Source organism: Aquarana catesbeiana, linkage group LG09 (genome assembly GCF_042186555.1).
Source record: "Aquarana catesbeiana isolate 2022-GZ linkage group LG09, ASM4218655v1, whole genome shotgun sequence".
In the NCBI taxonomy this organism is placed as follows: domain Eukaryota; kingdom Metazoa; phylum Chordata; class Amphibia; order Anura; family Ranidae; genus Aquarana; species Aquarana catesbeiana.
Genome location: NC_133332.1, coordinates 162,670,320 through 162,694,464, shown reverse-complemented (window position 1 = coordinate 162,694,464; position 24,145 = coordinate 162,670,320). Strand labels below are relative to the sequence as shown.

General features: G+C 42.5%; 1 protein-coding gene across 1 annotated transcript in view; it reads right to left on the bottom strand.

Annotated features, from left to right (window-relative positions):
* TRPC5 (transient receptor potential cation channel subfamily C member 5) overlaps positions 1 to 24,145 on the bottom strand; it is a 618,377-nt gene that overhangs the window by 331,469 nt on the left and 262,763 nt on the right. The window lies entirely within an intron of this gene.

Genomic DNA, 24,145 nt, shown 5'->3' with positions numbered 1-24,145 from the left:
TAAGGTAATGCCGTTCCTGTGGGTGATCAGATAATGTATAATATTGAAGAAAGCGCCTGTGGCTTTAGGAATACCGTGGGTCCATGGGAATTTCGTTGCTATGGACTGACAATGTTTTTTTCAGAGGTACTGTATTTTGTGTTAGGCACACAGTGATGATGTCACTGTCCTGAGACCCTCGAAAATCCCATTAACACAACTCCTAGTAACACAACAACCTTTATACAAGAAAACAGTTTTAGTCTGAAATCTTGTCAGTTTTTTTTTTGCAAGTGATTTCATTTTGTCTCTGGCAAATGAATTACTAAAAAAGATCTGAAAACATATTCTATCCACACTCTTTTCTGTCAGAACTCATTACAGTATGTGCTTTTAAAGATTTTGAGTATATGCTTTCATGCATTTGTGATAATGACGACTTTGTTTCCTTAACAAAGGCATAATATTTTCTCAGTGATGCTGTGACGTGACTCATTTATTCAATGGCTCAGTTAAAGGAGTTGTGTGCTAGGCTGCTGAGAATCACCTAAGCCAGCTCAGCCCCCTTTACGCACATCGCTTTACAAGTAAATTACTAATGTAATTACAGAGGGACTGAGCCTAGCAAATGTGTACTAACAGGCACAAAAACATCCGTATGAACACAACCCCACGAGTTCTTAGGGATTTATTTCTTTGGATAAGTGATGTTTATACTCCATTATCTAGCTGTGGATTTTCAAACGTAAATTGGAGGCACAGCTGGGAATATTTTCAATTGAATATTTTCTCTTTTGTATATTTTTTTTTTTTATGACACATGCATGTAACCCTTTCACAGTCTAACAAAGAATTACCTTCTAAATGTCAGTTAAAGCTTTCTTTTACCTCTGTCTCTGACCCACGTGTATCCCTGTGCTGGGATTATTAAATTGTGCCATCCGCTGTGGATGACCTGAATCAGCTAACCATAATTCTCCTGCACTTTATCTGCCATGGAGTGTTTGATTCAATAGGAATCGCAAAGAGATTTATGCATATCTATAAGTAAACATAAAGATTTGCGCTATTATTAAATAAGCAATTTGAGTACAAATCATGTGCACCTAAGTACACCAAACATGTTTTTATATCAGAATAATATGTATCTATAGGCAACAAAGATCTGCCAAAATAAAGCAGATGGCCAGAAATATAATCAGATGGTAGCAATTTGTAGAGAATATCATGTATATACAGTATGTGTGTGTGTGTATACAATGTATGTGTGTATATATATATATATATATATATATATATATATATATATATATATATATATATATATATATTGTGGCAGTACGGTTCCCTGTCCTAGTGTTTGTCGCCCAGGATTCTCAAATAGGCAGGTTGAGAGGCTCCAGGAGGATTGCTTAATTTGGGGGAAACTGTTTTATTGGTTTCCTCTATGGTTTGTAAAATCCAGTTGTGGACTTGGAGCCTGGAGATTTCATAGCGATCTGGGTGGGATGAAATCTCCAATCCTGGGACCAGGATTTATGGCTAGCCAGCAAGCTGATTGTTCAGGTGTGTGTGGGTCTGATAATGGGCCTTGCACATTACCTTCATAACACTTATATATAAAGGATAAAACTGCATACTCACAAATGAGTAATAAGAAGTATTGTATGCCTAGAAGTCCAAACTCATGCTTGATGCAAGTATATAAAGATATCACATCTAATGAAAGCCACCTATATTGTTTCAATTTTACATCAGTCGCTAGTTTTCAGGGGCACTAAGGGAATGTGCGCGCTTACTGGCCAGCGCTACAGGTCTCCCATTATGGCCCTGCAAATTCTCTCTCCTTGTGCCTAGATATGACATCTCCAGTCGCCCTTTAGTAGGTTGCGCTGGATTTTGTGCATGTATGGCAGTGGCTCTCATGGGGCTTCAAAGATGTGCCCATGCTGTGTCACACCTGGATGTGGTTTGTATTAGCACCAGTGGTTCACCTTCCAACTGTCTGTTTACAGATCGCCGGATTCGCATCACCGGAAGTTATGTTCCTGACCTTCCTTTACAGATTACTGGATGTGACCTAGTCTCGCGTGACCAGAAGTGATGCTTGCGGGTCATAGGCCAGTTTCTGGCATGCACAGTGTGACGATTCTTCTGGGAATCGGGCCAGCGACCCAGCGTGTGTTCCACGGCCAGAGGAAGAAATGGCATGATACATACATGCCAGAACAACCCACAACCCTCTCTTTGTGACATCTGACATTCACCTGATCACGATCAGTATCATCTAATTTTGTGACACTCCATATTCCTCACAGCCACATCCATCCCATCACCATCTAATGAGAGTGAGTACACATTCACACATATATTGATCTATCGTGATCAGACACATAGTGCATGGTGCTTTGGGCAAAAGAGCAGTAAGTGTCAGCTCATTTAATTTTAATCTTATTTCATTTTATTTTTCTATACGAAATGGATACTGGGATACTTTGCTTTTTGTATATACTTACGTATAAAGTTTTATGTATACATAAATGTAAGAATATGTAGCTGGTGATATCTGTCCCTAATGAGGAATGATGTACAGTCAGGTCCATAAATATTGGGACAGTGACACAATTCTAATCTTTTTGGCTCTATACACCACCACAATGGATTTGAAATGAAATGAACAAGATGCGCTTTAACTGCAGACTTTCAGCTCTATTTGAGGGTATTTACATCCAAATCAGGTTAACTGAATTACAACAGTTTGTATATGTGCCTCCCACTTTTTAAGGGACCAAAAGTAATGGGACAATTGGCTGCTCAGCTGTTCCATGGCCAGGTGTGTGTTATTCCCTCATTATCCCATTTACAAGGAGCAGATAAAAGGTCCAGAGTTCATTTCAAGTGTGCTATTTGCATTTGGAATCTGTTGCTGTCAACTCTCAATATGAGATCCAAAGAGCTGTCACTATCAGTGAAGCAAGCCACCATTAGGCTGAAAAAACAAAACAAACCCATCAGAGAGATAGCAAAAACATTTGATGTGGCCAAATCAACTGTTTGGAACATCCTTAAAAAGAAAGAATGCACCGGTGAGCTCAGCAACACCAAAAGACCCAGAAGACCACGGAAAACAACTGTGGTGGATGACCGAAGAATTCTTTCCCTGGTGAAGAAAACACCCTTCACAAAAGTTGGCCAGATCAAGAACACTCTCCAGGAGGTAGGTGTATGTGTGTCAAAGTCAACAATCAAGAGAAGACTTCACCAGAGTGAATACAGAGGGTTCACCACAAGATGTAAACCATTGGTGAGCCTCAAAAACAGGAAGGCCAGATTAGAGTTTGCCAAACAATATCTAAAAAAGCCTTCACAGTTCTGGAATAACATCCTATGGACAGATGACACCAAGATCAACTTGTACCAGAGTGATGAGAGGAGAAGAGTATGGAGAAGGAAAGGAACTGCTCATGATCCAAAGCATACCACCTCATCAGTGAAGCATGGTGGTGGTAGTGTCATGGCGTGGGCATGTATGGCTGCCAATGGAACTGGTTCTCTTGTATTTATTGATGATGTGACTGCTCACAAAAGCAGCAGGATGAATTCTTTAGTGTTTCAGGCAATATTATCTGCTCATATTCAGCAAAATGCTTCAGAACTCATTGGACGGCGCTTCACAGTGCAGATGGATAATGACCCGAAGCATACTGCCACCTCTGTTACTCGCCAGCTGTTCTTGCTGGATGATGCAAATGATGGACTTTACACTAAATGCTTGATTTATTACTCGTTTGTGAGTATGCATTTTTATCTTTTATATTTTAAAGTGTTGCGAAGGTGAAGCGTAAGGCTGGTGTGCCCTCTGTTCTTTTTTCCTTTTTAGAGTTTCTTCTGGGTTCCCCCTGACCTGTTATGAGTCGCAGCACAGCTGACGTGATAGTTTAATTCGTGAAGACTATTTCATTCCATTCTTTCCAACCAACCCCACGTCTATCTCTCAAACGCAGCGTTATTTTTTTTTCTTTCTACTGATCATACTGTTGCTCTGGGTTTCCATTTTTGGATACAAAGCTCTGTCAGAAGAGAGCTGTGATTTTCAGTGATTTTTTACAACTGTCCGTAAATATCAGGGGCTGATAAATTGTCATGCTGTATTGATTTTTTAAGTGTAAACCAAGCAAATTACTTGTTAGAGAGATCGTCATTGTTTCCATATTGTGTTTATACTGTTTTAATATCAGTTGTCTTAGTTTTTAGTAGGATATCTGTCATTTTTTCAGGTTGTCAGTAAAAAATGTGCTCCACCAGTAAATTTTACATGTTTTGTCAGTAAAAAATGCTGCGGAAGGTTGGCAACACTGACTGCACCCCATGTTAGGGGGATTCTTTGCCCACATGACTGGGAGAGTCATAACAGTTACCTGAGACTAGGGAGACTGAAAAAGCTGACAAGGGAGTCAAGGGGACTGGAGGGAGTCCAAAAGTCTCAGACAAGTAAGTCTCAGACTTGTTGTTTCAGGGAGAACCCTATCTTTAAGACAGGAGTGGACCCACGCAGAGAGGTTCTCCTATGCAATGCAGCCAGGCAAACAGCATTGTGACTGAGAGGATGTCTCCGCCAGTGTGCAAGACGGTCGGAGAATGGTTAATGCAGAACCAGAACAAGTGACTAAGATATGGGCCTCTAATTTCACAAAGCCCATGCTACCATCTGAGAATGTTGGGGAGCCCTGACCAATCCCCAATCTTCCTTGTTAATTTTGAAACAGTCACTACATAGAGGCTATTGCTGAGAGACTGTTGGTCAGAGTTGCTACAGTTGGTGCAACTGAGGTAGTTCCGAGTAATCTTCCACCAGATGAAACTGAGCCAAGAGCTAGGTTCACACCTAAGCAGCTCTGCCCATTTGAATGGGCTGCTGTGCTTGGGTTTCATGCAGGAAAAAGGTGCTCCTCTTTTTAAACGCAGCCTGAGGGAAATCACATGGTTCTTTTGCACCATGCGATTTCCTGCAACCAAAAATGAGATGCGGGTGTGGGAACAAGCAATGGGGGGGGAAGTGAACTTAGGACTTTAATTGGGATGCAAGGGAAAGTTTGCGCCCCCATCCTTAATATCATGAAAAGGGGGGGGGGGGGGTGGGACTTTGAATGAGGTGCGCATGATGCAGCCCAATCACACTCACAGAGGTGCAAACATATGAATGTTTATTAAGGACCAATGATCAACATGGCATAAAAACGCACTGCAAACATTAGTCATAAAATAATCGCATATAGACAATAAATCTATGTATATACAACCGTGGGACATAGTAGGTACAATTATGCATCTTGATCCCCCAAGCAAGATAGAAGTCATGTGAAGTAAAAAACATCTGAAAATTGGTTAATGTGTGTGTTTGATGCATCAAAGGTAGGCCCGACGCTGCGTTTCACGAACTTCAATCCACTCTTCAGGAGCCGGATGCATCTAAATTCTATAAAAAATGTATGAAAAGCAATATAGTTTCATGGGTCTAACAAAATCAGCAGAAAAGGGGGAAATTGGACATAATGGGCCATGCCAAAAAGGTTACTCACATGATAGCCAAAACTGGGACCGTGCGACAAAACAAAGCCAGTGGTGAGCCATGGAGCCTGGACGCAAGGGAAAGTTTGCGCCCCCATCCTTAATATCAAGAAAATGTCCTGTTTCCCAGGAGCTGCGATGCATGCTGGTGTCCGCCCTCCTACCTCCCCTCCACAGGGTTGGGGGTGGGCGGCTGGGCGGACCTTTCCACCGTGCATCGGCGCCACACCCCCGGCACTGTGCATGTGACTTCCTTGATTGGGCGTCGCACACACAGACGTCCGGTATATCAGCTGGGCTGACATGCGGTGAGCTTCTCTGGCGTTTGCAGAGGTTTTGCTCCACTGTGTCATGCCTGCGTGACGCTGAGGGGGAGCTGGCATTCCACGCTGGGGCTGCATCTCACTCCCTGCTTCATGGTATTCAGAGATGGTGCTGATACAACCTATGCACACCCTGATCTTCTCCTATCTATGTGGCTTCAAACATCACATGCATTTTTCAAAGTAATCTTCCGGGTGCTTTTTTCAAACACCTTGGTGATATCTGCAGCTTATACCATCTCGTTTTTTGTTACTTGTATCATCATAGATACATTTTATATATTTCCTACATTATAGAAGTCCCCTCCACTGCGGGGTGTTGGTGTGCGCGGTCCGGTGTTCCTCGTTGAGGTCCTCCTCTCAGCTCCAGGGCCAGGCTCCATGGCTCACCCCTGGCTTTGTTTTGTCGCACGGTCCCAGTTTTGGCTGTCATGTGAGTAACCTTTATGGCATGGCCCATTATGCCCAATTTCCCCCTTTTCTGCTGATTTTGTTAGACCCATGAAACTATATTGCTTTTCATACATTTTTTATAGAATTTAGATGCATCCGGCTTCTGAAGAGTGGATTGAAGTCCATGAAACGCAGCATCGGGCCTACCTTTGATGCATCAAACACACATTGACCAATTTTCAGATGTTTTTTACTTCACATGACTTTTATCTTGCTTGGGGGATCAAGATGCATAATTGTACCTACCCATGTCCCATGGTTGTATATACATAGATTTATTGTCTATATGCAATTATTTTATGTCTAATTTTTGCAATGCGTTTTTTTGCCATGTTGATCATTGGTCCTTAATAAACATACATATGTTTGCACTTCAGTGAGTGTGATTGGGCTGCATCATGCGCACCTCATTCAAAGTCCCAACCTTGCCCCCTCTTTTTCGGGTTGTGGGAACAGGTGCGATTTACACTCTGTCCTGCAACCACCTGCACAAGTGTGAACCTAGCAAAAAGCAACACATACAGCAGGTCCTCACATAAACAATATAATAACAAAAAACTATAAACGTGTAGCGGTACCCCCATAAGGGCTGCTGAGAATTGTGGTTTGTCTGTCACCCTGCCCAGCCCTGCATTCACTCTTAGGCACTCCCAGACATAAAACAGTCAGTGAACTTTGTTTTTTTTTTTTTTTTAATTGGGAGGAATAATTTGGATAGGGATGGGTGCTATAGGATGCCCAGCATTGATCAGTAGAAACAGCAATAGGTTTTGGGACAACTATGTACACTACCTGTACATACTTCTATAGCTTCCTCCTGCACAAACTTGCTGGAAGCTTGTCACTCCTCACTCCACCAGCACATCACATGCTGCAGACTGTTACTTCTAGTCACCTCCAGTACAAACTTGCTTGATTCCCCAGGAACAGCTAGCACTACTTGTTGGTTAGGTCTGACACTGACTCAGCCAGGTCTCAGCAAATGCCCTTTGCAGGCTGGGACCGCCAGACCCAATAGTGTAGCAGAAAAGTCCTTGTGCCAGCTACCCTAACTACAGCTACTGATCCCAGTTAGCCCTCTTCGGGCCCTGCCAGCCCTTCTGGCTGCAGCTGCCACTTTCTACTGCCCCTTCCACCACAATCCTCACTTCTGGTTCTGCACCCATCTCAGACTGCAGGCTTCCAGTCCTCTCAAGCGTGCCTCCCCAGTCCCCCTGACTGTGCCTCAGTCAACAGCTCTCCTGGCTGCGACCAGTTGCCCTCCCTGGAGTCTCTTAGCAGTGCTCTCTCCCATTGTCCTCTCCTTGCTCTCTTGTGCCTCCGGTCCTGGACCTCTTCATGTGTTCCTGAAAGTGGTCCCGACTACACCCAAGCCCAGGCCCAAGATCACCCCCCCCAGACTGGGGAGCTCCCTCAAAGGCCCCGACAGCTTCAGCACTCTCTCACTCCAGCTCTTCCACCCGACAACTCCTCCCTGGCTGGGCTGACCCTGGGCATTTAAGGAGGCCTGCCCCCTGCCAATCCAGATTGGGGATTGGTCAGGGCTTCTCAAACAACCCAGGTGGCTCCACCTCCCCTCCCACCTCTTTCCAGAAAGCACTAGAAGCTTCTGGAAAGAAATGGGAGGTCCTGAAGACACCACCTGTGAGTCACCCAGCCCTACCCTGAGCCACTCCCAGCCCAGAATGAAAACAACCAGGCTTAGAAACCAGCCAGGCCTGCTTACATTTACCTATCCTCTCTAGCACACTACTAGAGGGTGCTACAAATAAAATAAACAAAATCACCCTGGGCACAGCTGGGCCTCGTCAAAAAGCAAAAGTGAAACTTCTTGACTGTGCAACCATTAGCCCCAAGCCTACCCCATACTTCACACAACAAGAATGAAGGGGGCATGGTGTAGAAATATACTGTAACTGCCTGTAAAAATAACCTCCTTTGGGTTTTTAATAGGGCTAGAATCCAAAGGTGAAAAAGAAATTCAAAATAACAAATTCAGTTTATGGGACTTATTATATAACCATTTGTAATCATTAAAAGTGTATTACCTGAATAATTCCTAAAAACACAATCCCTACATTAAGAACCTCATTTACAGACTGCCCTATGCTCATAATTTTAAGGAGGACTATGAAAGAATCTCTTGAGAATCCACACAACCTCTGTTTTCTTTTTGCTGGTTGCATCATATTAAAATTTTTTTGCTACCACATTCAACCCTAATGGGATTTGTTAGACATTTTATTGTAAGATGTCCTCAGACTGATGAATATGGCAACATATACCCACAGTTTTCTTTATCCATTAACATTTCTGAAAGAAAATAATGTTCACACAGATGTACAGTATATGTTAAAACAACTTAGGCCCCTTTCACACATGCGGACAGTATGTCCGTATTTCATCCATCCGTTTTCGGATGAAATACGGACATACATGCATCCCTATGGGATAGCGGGTGTCAGCGGATGTACATCCGCTAACACCCGATGTTGTCCGGCTCCGCTCTCGTCCGATTCTGCGGACGGAAGAAAATCCTATTTTTCTATCCGTCTGTAGAGCGGATCGGATGAACACGGACAGACGGTCCGTGTTCCTCCGATCCCCCATAGGGGAGAGCGGAGATCTGACAGGGCGGTCCCTGCACAGTGTGCGGGTCCCGCCCTGTCATCTGCCTGCTCAGCTGGGGAAAACGGAGCGATCCCCGCTGAGCAGCGGATAAACACGGGGCGGATCAACACGGATCCGTCCCGTGTGAAAGGGGCCTTATAAGAACCTGATTGTGAACTATGAAAGTTCCCCCAAAAAGCATTAAACGCATACCTCCCAACATTTTGAGATGGGAATGAGGGACACCTACTAGCAAATGTATGTAGGTATAGGACACGCCCCCTGACACACCCCCTTAAAGGAGAATCAACCAAAAAAAAGGTTAATTGAATCCACAAGGGACTTTTTTTACCACTACTATTCCTTTATATTGGCTTTTAAAATTTACAAATGCAGCAATTTAGAATTTGGATGAAAGGTTTAGCACTGGGAAACACTTTTTGAAAGATAAAAAGTTCATTTTATATATAACTATATAGATCAGACCAAAATGAGGGACAAATGAGGGACAAAGGGACGTTGCTCCAAATCAGGGACAGTCCCTTTAAATCAGGGAAAGTTGGGAGCTACGTTAAAAGTGCTATATTGAAAAGACAGCAGAATTTTGGAATAGGTGAAATTGGGAGGACATTTAAACAAACAAAACTTTCTTGTTCAAGTTCAGCAAAAAGCAAAACAGCAGGTATTAGAAAATAAACATACCAATGAGAGGGGAGAAGCAGAAACAGCACTTTTAACATACTTAGCTAAAGAATTAATTGCAGCAGCAAACTTAATTTGCCTACACTTTGGGAACAAATTAATCTACATAGTGAAATGTTTACAGTATACCTTGGGGACATAAAAGACAGATATTTATACAGGCAGGGCCAAAATTGCAGATAATCCAGACAATTTTGGAATAAAAAGAAAAAGTAGGAAACTATTAGTTTGTGATAGTGCCTGCTACCTAGCTCTCTACCTTGTCATGCCTTGCTTGTCGCTGCCTGTTTAGCATGTCTTTGGAGTCTTTGTTGCTGACTCCTGCCTGGAATGCAGATTGCTGCCTTCCTTGGCCTTGAACTGTTCCCTTTTCTGTTATCTTTGCTCAGTTTAGTGTTGCCTGGCCAGGAACTATAGCACTGTGTATTCATAGCTGCCAACAGTCCCAATTTTCCAGGGACATTCATGGGATTCAGACACTTGTCCCAGTCTGTCCGTGTCCCGGGAAAAATCACAGGAAATTGGCGTTGTCCCCGCAACCCATCACCTGCCCACCACCGGCCACAGCTTCCGGCTATGAAAACATGGCCGTGGGGATCTCCATGCAGCTAGCATGTCTCTTGTGTGTGTACAGTGGAGAGGGGAGGGGCCTCCGACCTGGGCAGCTAATCAGCTTCTCTCAGTGTACAAAGAGAGCAATTCACTTGTACACTGCAGCCGATTAGCTGCCTGTGTCGGAGGCCCCTTCCCTCTCCACTGTACACATGGAAGAAACACGCTAGCCGCATGGAGATCCCGTGGGTATCACAGAGCTGCCGTCTGCCCCCCTTCAATTCTCAGTGAGCTGACAGCCAGAGGTGCAGGGGGGATGCTGCAGGTGAGTGGCCATGCCTGGGGTGATGATCTGCTGGACGTTCTGTGTGTTGGGAGAGGGGGGTATAGAGCGCTGTGTTGGAGGTGCACATCAAGTCTATGTCTGCACCCTCTCACCCACCATGTCTGCACCCTCTCACTGTCAGGGCTGGGCTCAGCCCTTCCTTCTCAAAGCTGGCCCCTCAGCTGTTGGCTAATTGCCAGCTCTGTTCTCTCCACGGTGACTCACCTGTTGATGATATCCTGCTCATCAGTCCTGCCTTTGTAGGCCGTACAGCCCAGATGATTTCTGCCTTCGCCTTGGTCACATCTCTAGAGATGTTCTCCTGTGTTCCTGTTAAAGACTTGCTTGGCTGACATTCCTTCTGGCTCCAGATCCTGCTTGCTGTTTTACTACGCTCATCTCTGGCTCCCTAACATTGTGACTTGTCTGACTATCCGTTCTAGCCCTGAACTCTGGCTATGTTTTGAGTATGTTTACTCTGTTTACCTTTTTATTATTATTATTAAACAAGTGTGATTTAACTGTACTTCTGTCTCAGTCTGATTCATGGTTTCTGACACTCACCCATCATGTCTGCACCCTCTCACCCTCTCCTGTACCATCTCCGCACACTCTCTGACAGTCTCCTGTACCATCTCTGCACACTCTCTGATAGTCTCCTGTATCATTTCTTCACACTCTCTTAGTCTCCTGTATGATCTCCGCACACTCTAACAGTCTCCCGTACCATCACCGCACACTCTCTGACAGTCTCCTGTACCATCTCCGCACCCTCTCTGACCGTCTCTTGTATGATCCCCACACACTCTCTGACTGTCTCCTGTATCATCTCCGCACACTCACTGGCTGTCTCTTGTATCATCTCTACACACTCTCTGACCCTCTCCCTTTCTCTCTTTTTCTCCCTTTCTCTCTTTCTTTCTCTCTCCCTCTTCCTTCTCCCTCCATCCCCCTTTCATCTCAGACTCTAACCACACCCCTGTTAAGCCACGCCCAGTATTTAGGTGAAGCCACGCCCATTTTCGCATAATGTTTTAATCATTGATAAGCCACACCTACAAATGAATGCCCCACCCCTAATTAAATGAAGCCACTGCCTACATACAAAAAAAAGTGTCCCTATTCATTTTTTAAGAATGTTGGCAACTATGTGTATTAAGACATGGGGAGACAACCAATAGACCTGATTTCCCTAAATGAACGGGGGCTGCTAAAGGCAGAAGAAACACCCACCAGCTATAGTTCCTGTCCTAGCTATTGGGCTGAACACCACAGGTTGTAGCAGTGTTGCCAACCCCCCAAAGTGAAATTTACTGACAGAACGCCAAAATTTACAAACTGCACCAATTTTTTACTGGCAAAAAAATCATGAAATTTACTGACAGATCCACATTCTTTACTGGTACTGCAAAAAAGTAGCTAAAATGGCTGTTTTTATTGCTGAACAGTGCAAATATCACAATTTGAATTATAAACACATAACTAGTACTATTAGCAATGTGTTTAAGTTAAACAAAAGTCAAAAAACATATTTCTCAATTTACATGAAGGTCAGGATACTATAACCCAGCCAGCACATAGTTCTCCCTTACATCAGAGTCTGCAGGATGGTGACCAGAGACCACCTTCCACAGAGTGAATACACTAAGGTAAGGGGGATTACTAATATGGGGGGAACTTTTATATCAGTGCCCCCTTACATTATTGTATTCACTCCCTCTTACATCAATGACCCCCCCTCAGACTGGCCTGGCGGCGCTGTCACTGACCTCCTGTCAGGTGCACCGTGCAGGGCTTAGGCAGACGGCTCCAGCTTAGCAGCTCTGGTTTTATGCTATAGACTCCTCTCCACAGTCCACACATGTCTGTCTCTTCCCGTAACCGCCATCCCGGCGGCGCTCCCACTCTTGACTCCTTTCAAGGATCCCCCTCAGAGACTGCAGACATGATAAAAAAACAAGAGATGGTCAGAGGCTGCAGCCATGATACAGGAGGTGGGCAGAGGCTGCGGACATGATATAGGAGGTGGACAAAGGCTGTGGACATGATACAGGAGGTGGACAGAGGCTGCGGAGTGCGGACATGATACAGGAGGTGGACAGAGGCTGCGGACATGATACAGGTGGTGGACAGAGGCTGCAGACATACTACAGGAGGTGGACAGAGGCTGCAGACATACTACAGGAGGTGGACAGAGGCTGCGAACATGATAGTGTCCTCCTCACCCCCTCACAGTAGCCTCCTCCTCCATCATATTACTTCTCCACATCATTGGTGTGCTGTGTCCTCCTCCTGTGCCCCTTTCACCTCTCCACAGGTCAGGGCAGCACAGTGCTGCCCTGACCTGTGGAGAGGTGAAAGGGGCACAGGAGGAGGACACAGCACAATGATGATGTGGACTGGAGAAGTAATATGATGGTGGACAGAGCACATCAGTCTCTGTCCCCTGCATGGAACGGCTTCAGCCTCCCGGCTCCCAGTAATGTCTTCCTCTCACTCTGTCCCCTTTTTGCTATGATGTCCCCCCACAGTTTCACTCTCCTCCTCACCGTCACCCCAAAGAGCGCAGCCTGCAAGTTCAGTCGCCCCTCGCCTCCCAGCAACTGCCTGCCCAGCTGGTGTTCGTGCAATGGATCCTGCCTGGGAGCTTTACCAGATGGCACAGTGTGTGGCAGAGAGGATGCAGGGAAAGCGAGTCATTCAGGAGAGGGTAGAAAGGTTAGAGCGACAGAGCAAGGGAAACTAAATGACAGTGCTATTTCTTCACCAGTAAAATCAGTTGCCTTCGCATTTTCAAACAGATCTCCAGTCAAAAACACAATTCATTAAGAAATAGGCGAGGAATAAGCTACTTACTTGTGTCCACCTTTTGTTTTTGTAGGAAAGGCTGCTGATACACATTAGATTTTAGCCTACAAGTCCTCCTAAAATAAGCTAGTAGCACTAAGATTTATTTATTGCTGGTCACTGTTAACTGTATAATCTAATCTGACAGAAGACCCACCTAGATATATGAAATGCAAACCAATCTGCTACCCCTGAACTGAAGTTCCATTAGACTTCTATTTAAAGCAGAACTTCAGTCTGCAGCAATCTGGTATAACCCCTTCCTGCATGCTATTCAGCTTTCTTCCTTTATTTTATTACGTATCTGCATTCTGGAGTGCACTGCAGGAGTCGCCGCCGCTGGCCGCCGTGGCCTCTCTTGATCATCTATTCAAAAATGTCACCCGGCAGATCGCGTATGAGCTTTCCTGAGCCCAGCTGGCTTCGGAACAGTGCAAGCGCAGCAGTGTTAATTTAGTCGAAAAGAAAAGACTAAAACATTTTAGTCGACTAAATGAATATTATTTTAGTCGACTAAAATACAACTAAATCTAAAATGGCATTTTAGTTTAAAAGACTAAAATGGGACTAAAACTAAAATGCCATTCAAGTCAAAAGACTAAGACTACAGCTAAATTGAAATTTGACTTCAAAATTAACACTGGTCTGTAGTGCATGTTCATACCTCAATACCATAATAAATAACATATTAGATTTTTCACTCTAGCAGTATATAATGAGTTTGGAATTTGTAGAGAAATGTTAACTAATGCATTACAATTTAATTACACCTATTAGATTTTAGATGACTAAAATGAGTTTTAGTTGACTTAAAAGTACTGGAGATTTTAGTCGACTAAAACGTAGGACATTTTAGTCGACTAAAATGTATTGGAGATTAAGTCGACTAAAAAAAGACTAAAACTAAAACAATTGCAGAAGACTAAAATGGGACTAAAACTAAAATGCCATTTTAGCCCTAAGACCAGGGCTTTTTTTCAGCAGGAAAGCGGGGGAACGCAGTTCCGGCACCTCCAGCACTGAATGTATGTAATAGCATGGGGTGTGGGGTTTGCTGGAGGGTCTATTGATGTTGTCTGGTGGGGGACCTATTGTCACTGGTGGGGATCTGATTTTGTGTGAGGGTCTATTGTTGCTGATGGGTAATCTTATGTTGCTGGCTGCTGGGAGATCTGTTGTTGCTGCTGGGGGGTCTAATGTTTCTTGGGTGGATATTTTGTTACTGGATGTGATATTTTGTTGTGGGTGGTTGCTGCTGTTGCTGCAGGGTATCTATTGTTGTTGGAGTGGAGCCCATTGTTGCTGGGGAGTCTATTGTTGTGTGGGGATCTATTGCTGGGATTCTATTGTTGCTGGCTGCAGGGGATCTATTTTACTGCTTTTCTTTTATCATTACCATGTTCCATACAAATGATTTAGCACCACAAAATGATACTTGGTTCTGTATTCTCTAAAAGGGGCAGTACTGGTAGGTGGGTAGGGGGCGGAATCAAGGGACGGTGGTCAGAGGTGGGTAGAGGGCAGAGACAAGGGGTGACTCAGACGGGAGGAGTTCCTGCACCTATTCTCTGAGAAAAAAAAGCCCTGCCTAAGACTAAATCTAAGTCGAAATTTGCTGCCAAAATCAACACTGATGCGCAGTTGCATGGTCGGCTCGCGGCCATCTTTTTTACACGCATCGGTGCCCGTAACGGACTTTAACGGGCAGCCCGGAAAAGGGGTTACATTTACAGGCTGCCCGTAAATCTGCAGGCGGTTGGCAACACTGGGTTGTAGAGACAGCAGGGAAGGTAAGAAAATGCTGCCTATAATCAATTTTGGTTCAGGTTCACTTTAATTAAATAGTTCATTGCATGTCATTTAGAGGGAACAGGGAAAGAATTTCACAGCTGACAGTAATGACGTATTGAAATTCTGCTTTAGACTTAGTCTGTAGTATTAAATTAAGTGATATGAAAGATTATTTTGCATAAATTCACTTCGAACATAGATTGCATAATTTCTCTTTAAAGATCCCTAATAAAAGCAGATTTTCGGAGGATGAATTACAAAACCAAAATAGACAACATTCAAGAAAAACAATATTACTTAAGCCTCTCTGAAGAGCTTAGAGTGTTCTTATCCTATTAATTCCTTTTTTCATGGCTAGGTGTTGAAATTCTGTTGCAACCATTAAATGGAAAGTGCCTTTATTATATGTAAGCAGAACTGTGGAAGTCTTCTTTGAAATGTCTGTTATTCAGTAATGCATGGTGTGGGGCTGCGCTCCATATTTGTTGCACTTCGGATGTAAAAATACCCTAGAATCATTTCAGATTATTATACAACACAAATTCTATTTTTAGTAAACTGTAGCATACAAATAGGATTAGCATCCTACTAGTACTGTATATTGTGCAGCTGTTTATTACACAGCTACAATTCTACACTTGACACAGAAAAGCAAACTGTGAGCAGGATCAGCCTTCCAAAGAATTATACAGCAGTGCAACATTCCTAATTGATGATATCAGTACACAGTTTCAGGTCAATGGTATATGTTTCATTTTATTGAATTCCATAAATATCAGTCCCAATTCTAAATTTAAATAGCATGCTATTTAAATTGGTAACAGCTAGATTTAATAGGGAAAGTGTTTGTCATATATGGGAGCTGTTTTAACTGTCAAAGCATTCGTATTTTTGTCAATCCAGTCATACACTTTTGTCTGGCGGGGGAAGAGACCTGTCTTTTTTTTTCTGCAGCAGTTCATCAACACTTGCAGGTCTTGTTCCCAGTGTTAATTTTGAAGTCAAATTTCAATTAGTTTTAGTCTTAGTCTTTTGACTAAAATTGCATTTTAGTGTTGGTCCCATTTTAGTCTTTTGACTAAAACACCATTTTAGTTTTAGTCGTATTTTAGTCATCTCAGTTGTTTTAGTTTTAGTTGTATTTTGGTTGACTAAAATAGTATTCATTTAGTCGACTAAAATGTTTTAGTCGAAGAAATTAACACGGTTGTTCCTTTCCAACAATTGACTGACCAATAAATGTAAAAGCAACCGACTGATGAGCCCCCCCATGCACACTTTTTAGTATGCACCTTGTGCTGCAAGAAAACTGTTCCTTGTGCATCTTCTCCGCTGTACAGGAACTGCAAGAGGCTAATACCAATTCAAATCCTGGTACTTACACTGCAACGATTTAAAATATAAACCTAAGGATGTATTAATAGTCACCTCTGCAGTAATTTGTGTCTTTTACAGGTGCATCTCAAAAAGTCAGAATATCATCAAAAAAGTTAATTTATTTCAGTAATTTAATTAAAAAGGTGAAACTCATATATTTTATATAGATGCCTTACACACAGAGTGATATATTTCAAGCATTTCTTTCTTTTCATTTTGATGAATATGGCTTACAGCTAGTGAAAACCCCAAATTCGGTATCTCAGAAAATTTGATTACATAGGACCAATTAAAAAAAAAGATTTTTATTACAGAAATGTCGGTTTACTGAAAAGTATGTTTATGTAAGGTTTAGTATGCAATCAGGGCTCCTTTTGCATGATCTACTGCATAAATGCGGCCTGGCATGGAAGCGATCAGCCGGGAGTGATCCCTTCCTTGTCAAGAAAAGTGGAGGGGCCTCCACTTTTCTTGATAAGGAAGGGATCACTTCAGGCCATACTCATATTACATAGGTATTGGCAGTTTTAAGAATGTGTACACATAACACTCATCAGATAAGTGGCGAGAGTATCTGGGTCAGTACATGGCTGATGGTTCCCCTGGTCCTTTTTCTGACTCCTCGGGGGTGCTGGGTGTTACCCTGCCTCAACCCCGGGTGGGACAGTTCATTCCAGACCACCTTGCAATCCTGTTGCTGGAGTTGGGTATAACTTAGGGGCTGTTCTCTTACATATGCATCTTACCCCTGATGATTGGCAGAAGCCATGAAACGCGTTGGGTTGTCAACCAAGGGTGCCCAGCTTAGCTTGTTTCAATCATGAATTTCAACAACATTACCATCCATTGTCTGCTTTGATTATGTGATTTATGCATTTTTGATATGTAATTTTATTGATTTATATATTTATCTGTAAAAATTGTATTAATCATGCCCATTGATTGTCGGTATTAAATTTATTATTATAATTATTATGTTAATCTTTTATGATTATATTCATATTATATTATATTACTTATTCATTATGCTCTCAAACATCATGGACCACCCCTAGAGGTTAATAATATCAATTTAAATTTAATATCAACTCATATATCTATTTATATCTATTATCCACAATGACATGCTTCATCTAAAGTCCCACGCCCACTTCCTATTTTTCTACAGTGTATTTAGGGATGGAAGCATGCCATTGTTTTATTAAGGTTGCAATGGGTCACATTTAATCTTCATTTTCCCTATGCTGACTTTGGACTTGAAAAAACACTGTGAACCAACACCAGCAGATGACATGGCTCTTCAAATCACCACGGACTGTGATACTCGTTTATCATTTTTGGTAGCTTGCAACCCTGTATTTGAAGCCACCTCCTTGTTCCTCCTCTACATTACTACTGTTTTATCTTTACATAGGATGATTGGGACAGGCTGTAATGAGAAATGACAGGACTCTATAATATACTGTATCACCAGATGATACAGTCAAATATGAGGAGTGTTTGCTACCAATCATCATTGGGGACCCACAGACAGGGGCTCCTTTTGCTAACACATGTGTTAGTATGTAGGTTAGCACCCCCTTCTTACCAAAGGTCATCTAGACTAACTGCCCCCACAAACAGAAGGAACATCCACTTAACATATCCTATCAGTGACTCCAGTGTAATGGCACTGACTTGGAGATCATTCAATACCAATACTTGCAATACCGTGGTTCCAGGTCTCTATGATCTGGCGCTGTCGTGGCTGAGAATCATGTAATATTTGTCCAGCCACCCTGATCACCCCACTATTATACACCTACCTATACCTCTTCCTAATGGTTCTAATTAGAGCTTATTGCCCATATATTCCCTCAGACTGGTTGTTTACCCTACGTCTAGGATTGATTTATGTATAGCTATTTTGGTTTTCCAACTTTCTCTCTATGCTGCATTTCCACTTGCTGTTGGAGCTGTTCATCAGCACCTCTTTACCATCAGTAGTGGCCCCAGTCTTTTTCTTTTCCCTTTCCCTTTTTTTTTTTTTTTTTTAGTCTCAGTATGGCAAACTACCTTGGAGAGGATTGGGACACTCTCATGTCCAAAACTCTCGAGGAGTTTGACACGAATGAACTAGTAGAGTCACAACTCATATTTGCATTTTCAAACCTTATTCAACTTGTGGAGAAAAAGGCATCTCTTTGACACAGGGCAAAATCAGTGTCCTTGAAGAGGGTCTCACCTTTTGTCCTGTTGTACAAATTGACAAATTCGAGGCTATCGAAGACATACATCTATTCATATGTAACCTACTAATGAAAAGTCTATATGCCAAGAAAGAAAACAACCCAAGCTCCACATACACACAAAAAGAGATAGAATCAATTGACAATTTGACATCCTTGCTTGAGAAAAATGAACCAAATGACTTCATTGACTCCATCAATCTCAAGACCATTACGACTGAGGTTGATGACATTATTGCAATACCTCCATTGTCCAAATCCAATACAACTAGTCTCAAAAAGAAATCCAGTCTATATTCAGCCCCAAGTTCCAACTCTAATTCTGCAGCATTTATAAAATTAGTATCCAAAAATATTCAAGACCTCTAGTAAATTCAAAGGAAATCTTACTCCTGCCGAATTTAAGTCACGACACTCTCTCATGCAGAACCAAGCGATAACGATCAAGCCAGCCGACAAAGGGGGCAATATCGTCATACAAAACAATGCGGACTACATTCGCATGTGTAGAAATATTCTAGACAATAGATCTAGATCTATACCAAAATCTCTGATCGACGGCTACATCAATAATCTTTGTTGACGGACTACATGAAAAACAGAAATGGAAGATGTGCACACCTAGTGCATTACCAAAGATAATTTAATAATAAAAATGTTTTATATAAAAGTGGGTAATCACAAAATGCAACTGACAAAAGCCCATAAAAACAATGCATGGACATGCACAAAACACGGGGTACACTAACGCGTTTCTGGGGCGCACCCCCTTCCTCAGAGCTAGGCTAGTCTCGTACACGGGCAAGCGCTTTTATAGGGAATGGTGGAATTGAACATTGTGTGTCAAAAACAGCCACGCCCTCAAGGGGGTGGGAAAAGGAAAAAAATGTATATTAATACATATATATAAATATATATATGTATTAATAAATATTTATATCTATATAGATATATATCTATAGATATAGATATATATATATATATATATATATATATATATATATATATATATATATATATATTTATATGTGTGTGTATATATATATATATATATATATATATATATATATATATATATATATATATATATATATATATGTATATATATATATATATATATATATGTATATATATATATATATATATATGTATATATATATATATATATATATATATATACACATATAGTATCTCACAAAAGTGAGTACACCCCTCACATTATTGTAAATATTTTATTATATCTTTTCATGAGACAACACTGAAGAAATGACACTTTGCTACAATGTAAAGTAGTGAGTGTACAGCTTGTATAACAATGTAAATTTGCTGTCCCCCCAAAATAACTCAACACACAGCCATTAATGTCTAAACCGCTGGCAACAAAAGTGAGTACACCCCTAAGTGAAAATGTCCAAATTGGGCCCAATTAGCCATTTTCTCTTCCCGGTGTCATGTGACTCGTTAGTGTTACAAGGTCTCAGGTGTGAATGGGGAGCAGGTGTGTTAAATTTGGTGTTATCGCTCTCACTCTCTCATACTGGTCACTGGAAGTTCAACATGGCACCTCATGGCAAAGAACTCTCTGAGGATCTGAAAAAATGAATTGTTGCTCTACACAAAGATGGCCTGGGATATAAGAAGATTGCCAAGACCCTGAAACTGAGCTGCAGCACGGTGGCCAAAACCATACAATGTTTAACAGGACAGGTTCCACTCAGAACAGGCCTCGCCATGGTTGACCAAAGACGTTGAGTGCACGTGCTCGGCGTCATATCCAGAGATTGTCTTTGGGATATAGAGAAATGAGTGCTGCCAGCACTGATGCAGAGGTTGAAGGGGTGGAGGGTCAGCCTGTCAGTGCTCAGACCATACGCTGCACACTGCATCAACGCGTTAGCTGTACCCCGTGTTCTGTGCATTGTTTTTATGGCCTTTTGTCAGTTGCATTTTGTGAGTACCCACTTTTATATAAAACATTTTTATTATTAAATTATCTTTGGTAATGCACTAGGTGTGCGTGCCTTCCATTTCTGTTTTTCTTGTAGTTCCTTACGAATTACCCCATCTGAGGAAGGCAGCATCCACCCAGTTTTGGATACCATATATTCCTTTCACACCACCATTTTATTTGACATCTGTTACTCCACACACCTTGGAAGACCTATTAGCGCTGGAAGTGACTGCAATTCTTGTTGACGGAGCCTACTATTGTAACATCATTGACAAAAACACATGGGACTTTGTCAGAGGTAGTTTTCCACAAGAGGCCACATTTTATGCCCTCCCTAAGTGGCACAAAAACTCCAAGAAACCCCCAGGAAGGCCAATAGTTCCCGGTAGAGGCTGCCTAACTGAAAACCTTAGCAGGTTTGTCCACAGTCAACTCCAACCCCTTGTAGAGGAGCTTCCATCACACACAAGGGATACCATCCATCTCTTACAGATAACGAGAAATTTATTGAGAATGGGACTTTAGAGTCAGAACAAGTCAGAACAATTGAATAATATAAAAATATAAATCATTTATTCAAAAAACACAAAAAATGATAAAAATATGGTTACAGTTGCAATCATGGTCCTGGGTATGCACACCTAGCCTAACCCTGACCAAATGAGAGAACTGAAGTTACATATATGTTCCTACATCCTGAAATTTCAACATGTTTTGCCGGAACGGCTTCATCAGGAAAAGGACGGAGGCTTTCAATTAATAAATATTAAAAGCAGCAAACTGTGCACAACCTTAGGTGTATGAAGAAAAAACAAAAATTAATACATCACAATGCAAAAAGGAAACTTTAACAGGGCATAACACTGCACATGCATAGTTCACATCGTCCACCAAGAGAAAGAGTTCCCCCCCACCCACACCCCCCCTTCCCCACAAAAAACAACACCCCAAACGGAGCCCAGTCCCCATACCTTAATGGTAGGTCCTGGAGTGAGCACAGCTGGGAGGAATATGAAGTACCTCTAAAGTCCCATTCTTAATAAATTTCTCGTTTACTATTTTCAGGGATGTTGGTACGTTTACATGTTATGTTTTTTCTTTGGTGCTGAACTCTCTCCACATTTTCTAGACATCTCTTACAGATGTTGAACAGCTTCCACATCAATGGTCACATTACCTTGGTGGCGATTGATGTGGAGGTCCTCTACAGTTCAATACCACATGACAAGGGACCCTCAGCTATACAACATGTACTCTCTCGGCAATGCCACTTGGATTCACGACTTGCTGCATTCATACTGGCATCCCTTGACTCTGTGTTATGACATAACGTATTTATCGGCGTATAACATGCACCCCAATTTAGGAGGGAATTTTAAGGAAAAAAAAACTTTTAGGAGGGAAGTTGAAGGGAAAAAAACTTACATTTAAATGTCCATCATTGCAGCCTTCTCAGTGCAGCCTTGTCTCAGTGCAGCCTTGTCAGTGCAGCCTTGTCAGTGCAGCCTTGCCCCAGTGCAGCCATGTCAGTGCAGCCATGTCAGTGCAGCCTTGTCAGTGCAGCCTTGTCAGTGCAGCCTTCCCCAGTGTCCATTGCAGCCTTATCCCAGTGCAGCCTTGCCCCAGTGCAGCCTTGCAGCTCGCAGTTTGATCCCCTGCGATCCTGAGCTTCAAAATCACCGACCGCGATTTGAAAATGGCGCCGCCGGTGCCGAAATACACAGAGCCGGTCCTCGGCTCTTCTGGGCTGCTCTCGTTCACTTTCGGCTCCACTCATAGTCCCGCCCGGGATGGGCGTGACTGTGAGTGGAGCTATCCGAACCTAGCCGAGTACACTCGGCTAGGTTCGGGCGGCGTCGAGTGAAGCCGAAAGTGGCCGAGAAGAGCCGAGGACCGGCTCTGTGTATTTCGGCGCCGGCGGCGCCATTTTCAAATCGCGGTCGGTGATTTTTTAGATCTGTCAGCTCAGGATCGCAGGGGATCGGCGTATAACACACACCCACGATTTTCCCCTGATTTTAAGGGGAAAAAAGTGCGTGTTATATGCCGATAAATACGGTAATTATTTTTCCTTTTCTGGTTTCCACTACCTCCAGGTACAGGGGGTGGCTATGGGAACTTGTTGTGCTCCCTCCTATGCCAACCTGTACCTGGGGGAGCGGGAACAGTTTTTGTTTACAGACAATACAGCGTTCACATTTACTAGACACTAGCTTTGTATCGCTACATCGACGATATTTTGCTTCTATTGGAGGACTCAGTTGCACTTCATTATGAATTTCTTGACTACATCAATCACGAGAATGTATTCAATTTAAAATTTACCATGACTCACAGCTCATCAAGTATTACATTTCTCGACTTAACTAAACTAAAACATCCCAACGGGTATCTTTACAGTGAGCTATTCAGAAATTCCACAGCTGGCAACACAATACTTAAAGCTTCCAGCTTTCATCCCAAACCATTACTGGTCTCCTTACCGTATGGGCAATATATCAGGGCCAGATGGAACTGCTCAACTGAGGCCTTCTTTGAAAAAGAAGCTCAAGTACTCAGAACCAGGCTATGTGAAAGGGGTTGTTCCAACAACATTCCAAAAAAAAAGCTTTCAAAACAGCAAAAGGAGAGACACATACTTATTTACTTTTTTCTCATAAAGCAACAAAAAAGGATGACACCACCAGAGTCATCACCAGATATTGTTGCCAACACAAACAAGTTAGTTCCATTCTGCAAAAATATTGGCACCTTCTGAGTATGGATGCCACTATCGGCCCTCTAGTGTCCGAGAAACCTCAAATCACATATAAAAGGGCCCCATCCTTACGGGACAAACTGGTTCATAGTTACATAGTTACATAGTAAGTGAAGTTGAAAAAAGACACAAGTCCATCAAGTCCAACCTATGTGTGTGATTATATGTCAGTGAATTTAAACACAAAGTCATGGGACCTTTTTGTTATGACCACTATGGCGATTGCCAGTACATGTATATACGTAAACACTTAATGTTGCCCAATGAAGATAAATTTAAACCAAAACACTTTGTCAACCACCGCACTCCCAGTATAGTATATGTAGCACCCTGGAGTTTAGGCAGGGATGCTCCTCACAAAGTTACTTGCCAGGAGTAGTTCACCTGGTCGATTGTTAGAGATCCATTGATTTATCCCTAAGTTTGGCTTTATTGCAGTTTTCTCTTTTACCACTAGATGGCCGTGTACTTGGCGGTACTAGATATGAGAAGGGCAACTCAAGGTCAGGTTATGGTTATATGGAGTATCTCAGCCAATGGGCAGGGGTTTTCTTGGATTCCTTGGCCTGCTGGAAGAACCTATATATTCGGGTGGAGTCGTGTGATCTATGTTCTGTGCCACCCAGATGGCTGTCTGGGTGGACGTGTGTCATGTTGCCCCAGGCTGCTAGGCCGGAGACT